An 11,700-nucleotide genomic window follows, 5' to 3' on the forward strand; every position below is an offset into this window, starting at 1 on the left:
TCTAACTGCTGTCATTGACGAGAATATCAAATGATAAAGAGACGTATCGAACTGATAAGAATAATTATTAAAACAATGATAACAATGAACTAAACTTCATAGTTTAGAAATTTTCATTGAAACAAGTATTAGTTATGACAAAAATATTTTAACTGTTGATTCATACACAACATTCTTGCTTACACGTGTTAAACTACTTTTTAATTACAACGTCCTCTGCATGTCTTCGATAAACATTGCACACTTGAAAAGTCTTTAACCTTAAACAATGTGTTAATTTCATAAAATATACATAAAAAAATCAGTACGTAACAGTGTAATTTCTATTTCTTTATGGAAAATTATTCATAGTTCATTTTCTCAAAGTCATGCAATTACATTTCTAATGCAACAACTCAACTTTACTCAACTCAAATTACTTTATTCAATATAGATACATCACTTATTGATGGTCACATGAAACAGTACCGATTCGGAAAAGAAAACTCTGACCTGAGAAGAACCGGCGAAAGAAACTCAGCGGGTCTATTTGGTCTATTTTGTTATTTACACAATTGATTTTGAACACGTTAGCTGATCGAGCCCTGCTGGTTGCTTCATCTGCGCTGATGGAGGAGGATGCTGGAGAAAAAATTCGACGCTAACGGCGTGAACCTTCGCTTTTAAATCAGCAATGGTTGTTTTTACACAATTACATTTTTTAAACGTTGCTTGGTGAATATACCAACAGCGTAATATATACAGTCTATTCTCCTATATAATATCGTCTTCATGATCGAATATAATGGCTTACTCGAAAAAAAAAAACAAACAAAATGATAAGAAGTAACATTAACAAACAACTAATGAAATAAAAATCTGTAAATCTCCACTGGCTACTCTTTATTGGAAAACTGATTTTTTTATGCTAGCTCATAACATAACACTGATACAGATTAAATATTAGATGCACCATAGACTTAAATAGAGACATAAATTATGGAATTTAAAGATTCAATAACTATTAAAGCATAAGTGTCTATGAAATGTGAATTAGATATGAGTAGACATTTTTAAAACATCTGAATAACAATTGTCTGTCTACATTGATACACTTGTCTCATTTTGTTTTTGATTTTGAATAAATGAGAAAACTACTGATCTTATTGTTTTGCGTGAATCGCCATACAATGAGAATATTGTTAAAATCTGAACTCTTTAGAAAACTTAATAATTCCCGAAACTTAAGAAAGGGAATATTGTAACTATTTAAAAAAGACGATATATGTAATATGTTACCTTGTAACGTATTTCTGTCATTTGAATTAAAACTTGATCAAGGGTTACGGTTAAGAGTTACCAAATTATATATTCTTAGTTAATTTACAAAAATTTTAGGCAAATTATTTAGAAACGAAACAGCAGCTGGTCCTCGTTGTATGTACTTCAGCAATCGCTAATTACATGTTAAAATAACCGCTTTTTACTAAATGCATGCATTTTGCATTATCTTAGTATACTCGGTACATATACCAAAATATTTTTTTTTTTAAATTTTATCCGTCTGTCTATCTGTTTAAGCTAATCTCTGAAACGGCTGGATCGATTTAGACGGGCCTTTTACTGGCAGATAGCTGATGTAATAATAAAGGATGCATACTTTTTTTATGGTATAGGCTGGCGGACGAGCTTATGGGCCAACTGATGATAAGTGGTCACCATCACCCATAGACAATGAAGCTTGTATATAATTATAGTTATGTCCTTAAAACATCTACATTTTTTTAATTTTTAATTAAATGTCATAACCGTCCATTATAAGTAAAAAACGAGTTAATTTTATTTTATTCTCGACATTAATAATACAATAAAGTTATACTTAATGTGTTTTATTACGTTTTGGTATGCTGTCCAATTTAAATAAACTAAACTACATTCCTTATATTTATAACACGTATGGTGTATGTGACACAGGTGTTCAAATTCCAAAATGGCGTATAATATTTGCCATTGAATTGTGACGTCATAGGACAATTATCCAACTCCGAACAAAAAAAAAAAATGATAATCAATTCTTACATTTTAGGACTTCGAGTACTTAGATGTCATATTAATGATAGTAACTTTATTATAAACGAAAAGTAACGACACGAACCGGCTTCGCACGGATGCAATGCTGATACTAAATATACTCTAGAATTTGTTTATTTACGACATCGCATTGCAAATTTCTAAAATTATCAGTGTTTCTTTATTATATTGCCCATGTATTGTATACTAAAACCTACCTCTCGAATCACTCTATCTATTAAATCAATCAAAATTCTTTGCGTAATTGTGAAGATCTAAATATACATTGAGACAAAATTAAAGCTTACTTAGACAGCGGTAAGCGACTTGGTTTTATAGTACATATGTAATGATGATGAAATGTAATCTTCGTAAGTATTATGCCTGACGGTTGATAAATACTTGGCCTATCTGCATGGCGTAGAGGCTGTGCCTACACTGTCTAACGCAGTAGTTCCCAAACTTATTTTCCAGTGGACCACTTTCAAAATTATATTGATTTCGATGGTGCTGCTACATTTCTACCACATTCTTAAAGTCGCCAAATAATAAAAATTATATCGCTTGTTTGTCCCTATATTCCGATAGGTAGTACATTTTTTAACACTTTACTTATTAAAAGAATAGAATTACAAGAAAAAATTAATAAGGTAATATAACTATGCTTACATCTTTGCTCTTTACTATCAAAAGCAAATAAATTTTCGGAGACCCCCATTAACATTTTATGGCCCCCATTTTTTATTCACGCCTACGTAGATCCCCATCATGTCTCCTGTGGACCCCCGGGGGTCCACCTGGACCACTTTGGGAATTGCTGGTCTAACGGATAATTTGAATCTAAATTTAGGGACTATGAAACAGACGAATCCTAAAGAAGGCAGCATAAGACCGTCTAGCCTTTTGGACCTGTGGACTCTAAAAGTCGGAGAGACCCGACTGGATGTGGTAGACGAAAAAATGTAGCTTATGTCCAGCAAGTAGCATGACAATTTGCCCTGGGCAATCCCGTTGCCTCACCACTCGGCGGCATGGTGGAAACCCGAGGGTCATTTTAGTGGATAAGAAAGGGTATTAGGCCCTGGCACGGGGCCCTTATGGCCCCGGTGGAGTTCCACATACCCGTCCCAGCCCCCCGACCGGGCGGCATGAGTAAACGCATTTCCTCCTCATTAAACAAAAAAAAGATAGCATGACAATGATGATGATTTTTTTTAATATCGAGTTATTAATTAAAATTGTTATTAAAATATTGCCCGAAACTTATCGCAACTACCGACAAAGCTTAATCAATTTTTATCGTGATATATAAATACAATATTTATTCAAACGATTCCATTAAAAGTATTACTATACTATGTTTGCGTTCAAACTTTCATCGCGTTACGTAAAATCAGTTTAAGATCAGAACAATGAGTATTGTCCTCCAACGTCACTCACTCCCGTTATTGTTACCGGATTAGATACCGATGAATGTTTCGCTAAAAGCTTAAAACGCTCTCATTGCCAAACCCTTGTAGATAATGCTATGCAGTGTTGACGTATCTTGGATGAGAATTCAATTCAGTTTCAATTTATCATTATTACATTAATGTTATAGATATTGAAGTTTGTATGTTTGTTTGTTACGATTTAACCACTCGATATAATTGACACTTAATGTAGAATTGTCCTGCAATCTATGCAATCCGTTGAATCGCAATTCCGATCCTCTGTGGTAAAGAACTAACCAGCCGTCCTGTCACCAGTGGAGGCAATGAGGAGAGGTGTTATACATTTGATGAAGCTTTTTTGCACCACTACTCGAAAGACTAAGCGTTTCGACAGCTTATTACATATTTATTATTCAATATTACATATTATATATATATGACACGGGGGTTTTTAGAATGACGACGATGGCGTGCGTGATGCGTTTCACCGACTTCCTGTATAGTCAATGGTGCAATAAATATTGTGCAATGGTTGTGCTAGTAAGTGCACATCTTTCCTACAAACTATGGAGTGTTTGGTTGGCAGCAGGAGCTCACGAGGTTTATGGAAAAGATGACTATCGAAATGTTTTAAATATTTGTTCCATATTTTGCCAGAATGGTACTGTAATTATACTGAAGTATTACCTGACAAATATATGCGATTATTTATGGAATTTATTAATAATAATGACTAACGAAATAATTTGAATATAGCTTGTTTTATAAGATGTGTTCTGTAAGTATGTGTTGTCTAGACAACCAGAGGTCCGTTTTAATTTATCGAGTGTTATCGCCATCTAAATTTCTTTTTTTTTAGGAAACACTTTATAAACATATTTTTTTCATATCTCTACACTCCATACCTCTCAATTATAGTTCGGTAAGATGATTATCTCGACTTGATTCGAGTTCAAAATATATCTGATTAGATAAATTAACAAGTCAGTCAACAAAATAGTTTAATAGAAAAAAAATACAGTAGAAAATGAGTATCACAAATTACATCATTGTGATTAAATTATTACATCGGAATTATTTATAAAAATATGTTTTTTGAAAATTATTTTGTAAGAGATCAGAATAGGAATTATTTTAAAGAAATCGTTTAATACACAATTAGACTTCTTTTTCTATAACATACTTAAAAGACTTAGTGTTCCTACACTATAGGATAATAATAATTGCTACGATTAACAATCAAGATAATCCTTCAATGGCTAACGAACGAACGAATACAGCTTGCCGACGCCTTATACAGGCACTTGTACTTCTTACTGTATTATATCATATTATATAGTATTGTATTTGTGTTTATGTGTGTGTGTGCATGGATGGCTATCAAACAATTTGACTCAACAACATTACTGTATTATTAAGTCTTGTTATTATAGGAAAAATATATTTACTAGAGCGGTTGGTGATCCGTTAATAATTATTTAAGATGAAATTCATTCTTATAATAATGTTCATTCATTTTCGTCAGACACCCCTCCTCTCAAATCATTATATTAAGCAGCAGAATGTAAAAGGGAGGGAGACAAGAACCCATTCTAAATAAAACTTGTGCTACAGGTTCTGGCAAACTATTCCCGGAATACTAAAAAAGATTTGCCTCACAGTGCATGTTAATGTACGCGTGTGTGCAGGCGTGGATAAACATGCGCCGGTGGGCGTGTGTGCGTCTGAAATGAGTGAAATGTCTACTCACCATCAGAATATTCCTTTTAGAATTATGTCCAGTACCGCGCGCAGCCCTCGCGCATACCAAAATTTCGCCGTCAAGTCGGGTGCCTCCTACCAACGACATAATATTACAAAAGGCAGACACACTGTTAAATTAACTTTACAGTTCATTTGATCAGCTGGTTTTGACAACTACCAGTTCGATAAAAAAATGCCTTTTAAGGCATTAAATATAAATAATAAAGAACATAAGGAATCTATTATAAGTAGAATTAAGGACATCAGCAGAACAGTAAGGAAGCTAATAAATTATTATATAATAAGAGAAAAATTCGGCCATAGCATTTGGAACACTTACAATTCTTAGACATTATGATCGTTTTGATGTTATTGGTTTTGCTTAAACATGCGCATATTCTATTGAAATAGATACGAATAATATTTACATGCGAAATCGGGACAAGTGGATTATTCCAGTATAAATTGATTGTGCTTGTTTCCATGGCAGAATGCTGTGTCTACTCGATGGAATCTATCGATGAACTCGATGAACCTAGAGAAACTAAAGAAGTGGACAGTACATATCCCAGTGTTGGGCTAAAACCTTCTTTTATTTTTGGGAGTAGTTTTTGAGCTCTACTACGCTTCTCCAAGTTTTCCTACGATTTTTTCTTCAACTTTATTTAAACATATTTTATAAAAAAATGTTCAGATGAATAGACTATATGAACATCTTATTAAAGTATAAATAATAGTACAATATATATAATGTAAAACAAAGATGTTATCCGAATTTAACAAATTGTCTGCTTCGCACAACCACTCTGTAGAACCAGCTTTCGTTTTCTGAACAGATACGACTTGGGAACCTTCAAAAAGAGAGGCTTCCTTAAAGGCTGGCAATGCACTTGGAAGGCTAGTCACTTTCCATCAGATGAACCTCGTGCTCGTTTGCCACCTATCACATAAAAAATCTATACGCTTAGATCTACAAAACTACACAACGGAATAAAGAGAGCAGTAAAAGAGCGATACTTAACACCTCCATCCACATACATTGGGGACGTAAGAAATCTGGTCCATTCCTTACAACGCCAATGCGCCACATAGAAATCATACTTTATACGAACCATAACAGGAAAAAAGGCAAATAAACAAAATCGTTGGTTGAGAGCTTGATTTATCTATGATATTCACTATGCATTTGGAGAAAATGGCGTTTTGGACGTAGAGAAAACTGTTATAAGAATTTTACAAAGTAAAATTAAAGTGGAAAAAAGTTGTTAAGTGTAAAAAGGTTGTATTATAAATAAAGATATAATCATAAACTCTTGGTAGTTTACAATATAGCTAAGCTATTAGCAAATCGCATGAAATATTTTGTTACGTTATATTTGTTTACCTTTTTTCCTTCTTGCATTGGAATAGGCTATAAGATGTTACGAGTATGTCCCTTATACGCTAGCTCACTCACCCTTCAAACTAGAGCACAACAAATATGGCAGCATCGATACATACATATACACCCTACAGTGAAATAGCCGACGAAATGTTTTAAGCAAACCTAAAATAGTTTATTAAATAAATGACAATCAATTATGAACCGACATAAAATGAATTAAATTGAAGATTATGTAACTAATGCTTATATCAAAGTAATGATAATATCGAATGCAATAACATTAACAGGACTACCTGCTCTACAAAATTTTCAATACTCGTTATTTACAACTGCAATACAAAGGAAAGTAGCACGAAATGTATCAACTTGAAGTAGAACAGATACAAAATTAGAAATGGCATCTCATATAAGTGTTCAAAGTCATACGATAAGGGTTCATTGTGGCCATTATTAACATATTATGGACTAAGTTTCGGTTGTATATAAACAATTACAACAACAGGCTGTAAATTTCCCTCTAAGGCCTCTTCCCTTTGAGGAGAGGGTTAGGAGCATAACCCACCATAACGCTCCAATGCGGGTTGCTAAATTCACATGTGGGGAAATTTCGTTAAAATTAGACCAATGCAGGTTGTTTAATGTTTTCGTTCAAAGCCGAGCTCGAGATGAAATATAAACACAAATTAAGCACATAAAAATTGCATGGGTTTGAACCCGCAATTATCGGTTAAAATGTAGGCGTTCTGACCAAGTGGTCAGGGAGAGACCAAGTGGACAGTTAATGAGATGCCCCTTGCTTTTACTACTTCTGAAATGTGACGTCACTTCCTTAACCACGACACTAAGATTTCGTTCTACAATTGTAGTAGTTTTGTTATAAGGCATCAGATCTGATATCCCGAGTTTATATCACACTAATAACGCCTGGTCTCTCTGTGATCCTATCAGGTTCCTGTTACATTTGATTGTGAGAGTATAGGATAGAAAACTTACATTCTGCATAACATATATATTTTCATACCATCTGGATGACCAAAAAATCTATAATAATCTCTTACCTAGAGAACAACGAGTCTGTTATATATCTCCATATCGATCTGTTGTTAAGGGCCCAATTCGAATTAAATCTTGCTATTTTGTAGACTACTTAAATAGTATAAATGACAAAAAAGCGCAAATCGCTATGGTTTTATTGTATTTCGAAATGTCAACGATAAATACAATAAAGAAACAGGTTGCGCGTCAAAAGGTGACCACTGAAATAAGCGTAACCTTTAATCGCGAGCAAAAAATTTCCAAACTACAAATTGCAACCAAAACATTACATTAAAACTGAGTAAATGTAACATAAGTGAAACCTCCTTGCGTTAGACGCGTCACGTACAACATGTTACACTAAAACTTGAGATTTATATTAAATATCGGACCTAAAGCAACTTGAGGGTAATTCTACTAACTTACTTTCCGTTACGACAATTATATTCCGATCCACTGAATAGCAATGCAGTTTGTAGAAAGTTGCGACTGAACAGCAATGACCAAATATCGACTTCTAAAACTATCAAATTGTTAGTAGAATTGGACTCCTCAAGTCTAACTGAAAATACAACTGAACCAATTTTTGCGATGGGTTACTAGACTATATTAAGATCGACGATTTTCTTGAGAGCGCTCTCTCAGTCTGCATACATTTAAGGAACACGGCAAGGCATGTCATATTTGCAAGATTGGAGATAGATTTTGACTATTCACGACTTTTCTTTCCACTGAAAGACAACAATACTGTATTTGTACTGATACAAGATTCGTTTCCTCCACTTGAAGTGAGTGGGTATGTGAGACTCGCCGGTGCCCAGGACTGCTACCTAGTATACCGAATTACCCACCATAAAACCAGCGGTACCTTCTCCGTCTTCTAACTAGCTTGTACAAAATCCTAGCACCAAGTAAATTTGGACGTGAATTTCATTGTAGTTATCTTATTTGGATGGTGGGTATTCCGTACCGTCACTTCTAAGGGATAGGTTACGCAGCATGGTTGCACAGAGCTTGTTTGGAGTTGGTAACTTTATTAATATTAACATTTAGTCTTAACAGATAATCGGAAAGCGGTTATCCGTTTTGATCAGCACAGTTCGAACGTTGCTTAAACATAAATTGTCGAAAGGTGTTAAGTTGAAGGACTCCTTTGTATTTAGATTTTACGAGAAACAAGATTTGTAATTATGAGTCACGTTTGTCTATTTCAGTAACTTTCTGGTTTTGGTGGTTTTGGTTTAGTAGCTGTGAGTTCTGGTTTAATTTGAATCTTCAATTATTTTTTTTATTATTATTTTATTATGGGACAACATCACATACATTACTCTGATCCCAATGTAAGTACCTAAAGCACTTATGTTATGGAAAATCAGAAGTAACGACGGCACCACAATCACCCAGACACAAGACAACATAGAAAACTATTGAATTTTCTACATCGACTCGGCCGGGAATCGAACCCGGGACCTTGGAGTGGCGTACCCATGAAAACCGGTGTAATCACTACTCGACCACGGAGGTCGTCAAAATAGAATAAATTATTACTTTTTTCTTCTAAGCATTTCTTGAATAGGTTTTAGTGGGTTGGATTATAAATATAACAGTAATTCTGTCTGTTTTTCGCTCTTTCACTACCAAAGCAACCCCTAAAACACGAGTAACTACTAGTATTATATATGAACCAACCATTTGATATCTTTACAGTTAGACACTATAACAGGATGATTCCAAGGTGCTCTCATAATTTGAATAAATTGCTGGACTAACTTTTGTGATTCACAATTAAATTCAAAATTTGTAAGGAGATTTCATTTTACGATTGCTATTGTAAATTCCTTTGTTCATATCGTTGTTTTAACTGACAATGACATATTTGTGCAGACGTTCTGTTTTGATTTAGCTGTTTGTTGTTAAATGTATCAATCAAATTACAATCTAGTTTTCGTTTTGTTTTCATAGAAATGATGGTGGAAATTTACCAATCTGCTTATCATCATAACAAAATGGACCAGTACAGACCGGATCAGACCAGTCTTATTTTAGTCAATGGGCATCACGTCCCACACAGACTCCTTGAAAGCATTTTTTTAACTGACACCAAATTTTTTATTTTATTGATCAGAAGATTGGGCGAAAATATATACAAAGGCAAATACTTCAAGCTTGATATGTTGATAAAGAGAAGCATTTAAAGAAGATTTTAAGGGAAGAACAAGACGTAAAAAGAAGATGAATAGACTTCCAGTCATGATATAGAAATGAAGGAAGTAACTTTGGATACAAATAGAGATGAACAAAAGAGTTATGCAAACTGCAATATATATATATTTTAATGTTTATCTTAAAAACGTATGTAAAGTTACAACAGTAGTAACGGCTGGTTTTGGTGAAGATATATTATTATATAAGTAGATTACGTGATACTGACGTGACAATTTTGAAGTTTAGTGACAAGCGTGACTTTCATCATTTTTTATGGTATAGATTGGTATAGACAGTGAAGCTGTAAGAAATATTAACTATTCCTTACATCGTCAATGTGCCACCAATCTTGGGAACTAAGATGTTATGTCCCTTGCGCCTGTAGTTACACTGGCTCACACATTCTTCAAACCGGAACACAACAATACTGAGTACTGTTATTTGGCGGTAGAATAACTGATGACTGGGTGGTACCTACCCAGACGGGCTTGCCAAAGCCCTACCACCAAGTATGTAAGTCATATTCCTGTCTCACGCAAATGAGATGAAGGAAAACGTTTGATAAATGATAATTTAATTTTCTATGATCGTTATGTTTATGTTACCGTGTCTTTATCATTAATGAGATTCGAAAATGAGAGCATCGTGTGTTTTATAAACAATTTCAAACAGTGGGTATTGTATTTACCTTACTAGAATAAATTCTAAAACTGGAATTGAGAACAGACAATCTTAGGTCTTGTAACTTTATCAATTAACCTAATTGTACACATTCAGTTATAATGAACCCAAATTTTATTCTACACATACTTATCTCATAATATGTTATATTTTTGTTTCTATCCAATTCGGAAAACAATCTTCAACCCAGTTGATATTTAAGTTTTAAAATGTAATAAGTCACACGTGTAGGACGCTGTTATATATTATTTTAATACCAGAGCACAAATGACGCCAGGAATATTTTCGAGGTAAAATCTGACAGAACTATAACAGATACTTGAAAATATTATCAATACTAATTATTATAAATATGAAAGTAACTCTATTTATCTGCCTGTCTGTCGCTCTTTCACGACAAAACCAATGAAGCGAATTTGATGAAATTTGGTATGAAGCAAACTTGAGGTCCAAGGAAGGACATAGGGCACTTTTTATGTTTAACACATGACACCCAACCCCCTATTTATATGCTTAACACATGGCACCCAAACCTCTAAAATGCGAGTGAAACCGCGAGCGAAAACTAGATACATATTTACATAGGATCTATAACTTGTTGTCTATATTCTGTAGTAGAATTATTCAGTGAGACCAAACTTGAAAGTCACTTTAAGCATGATTGTGAAATATCAGAGCATTATGTGATATTGATTTATAACTACAACACACACAAACATAAATTACAATTTGGATACACACATAAAAATTGCGTATCATTAGCGCGTATAACACTGCAAGTTACAGAAGTATACCACAGAAAAGCCACGGTCAAATGTTATAGTTCCATTTGTATTAAGAAAAGGGAAAAAGAATCACTGCTAATTAATGGTGGTTACATATTTATGGTTATCATCAACTCTTAGTCGAGATGGCCCAGTGGTTAGAACGCGTGCATCTTAACCGATGATTGCGGGTTCAAACCCAGGCAAGCACCGTTCGTTCATGTGCTTAATTTGTCTTTTTAATTCATCTAGTGCTCAGCCGTGAAGGAAAACATCGTGAGGATGCATGCGACAAATTTCATAGAAATTCTGGCACATGTGTATTCCATCAACCCGCATTGGAACAGCGTGGTGGAATATGTTCTCAACCCTCTCCTCAAAGGGAGAGGAGGCCTTTAGCCCAGCA

This window comes from Vanessa cardui, chromosome 10, assembly GCF_905220365.1.
Source record: "Vanessa cardui chromosome 10, ilVanCard2.1, whole genome shotgun sequence".
NCBI lineage: Eukaryota > Metazoa > Arthropoda > Insecta > Lepidoptera > Nymphalidae > Vanessa > Vanessa cardui.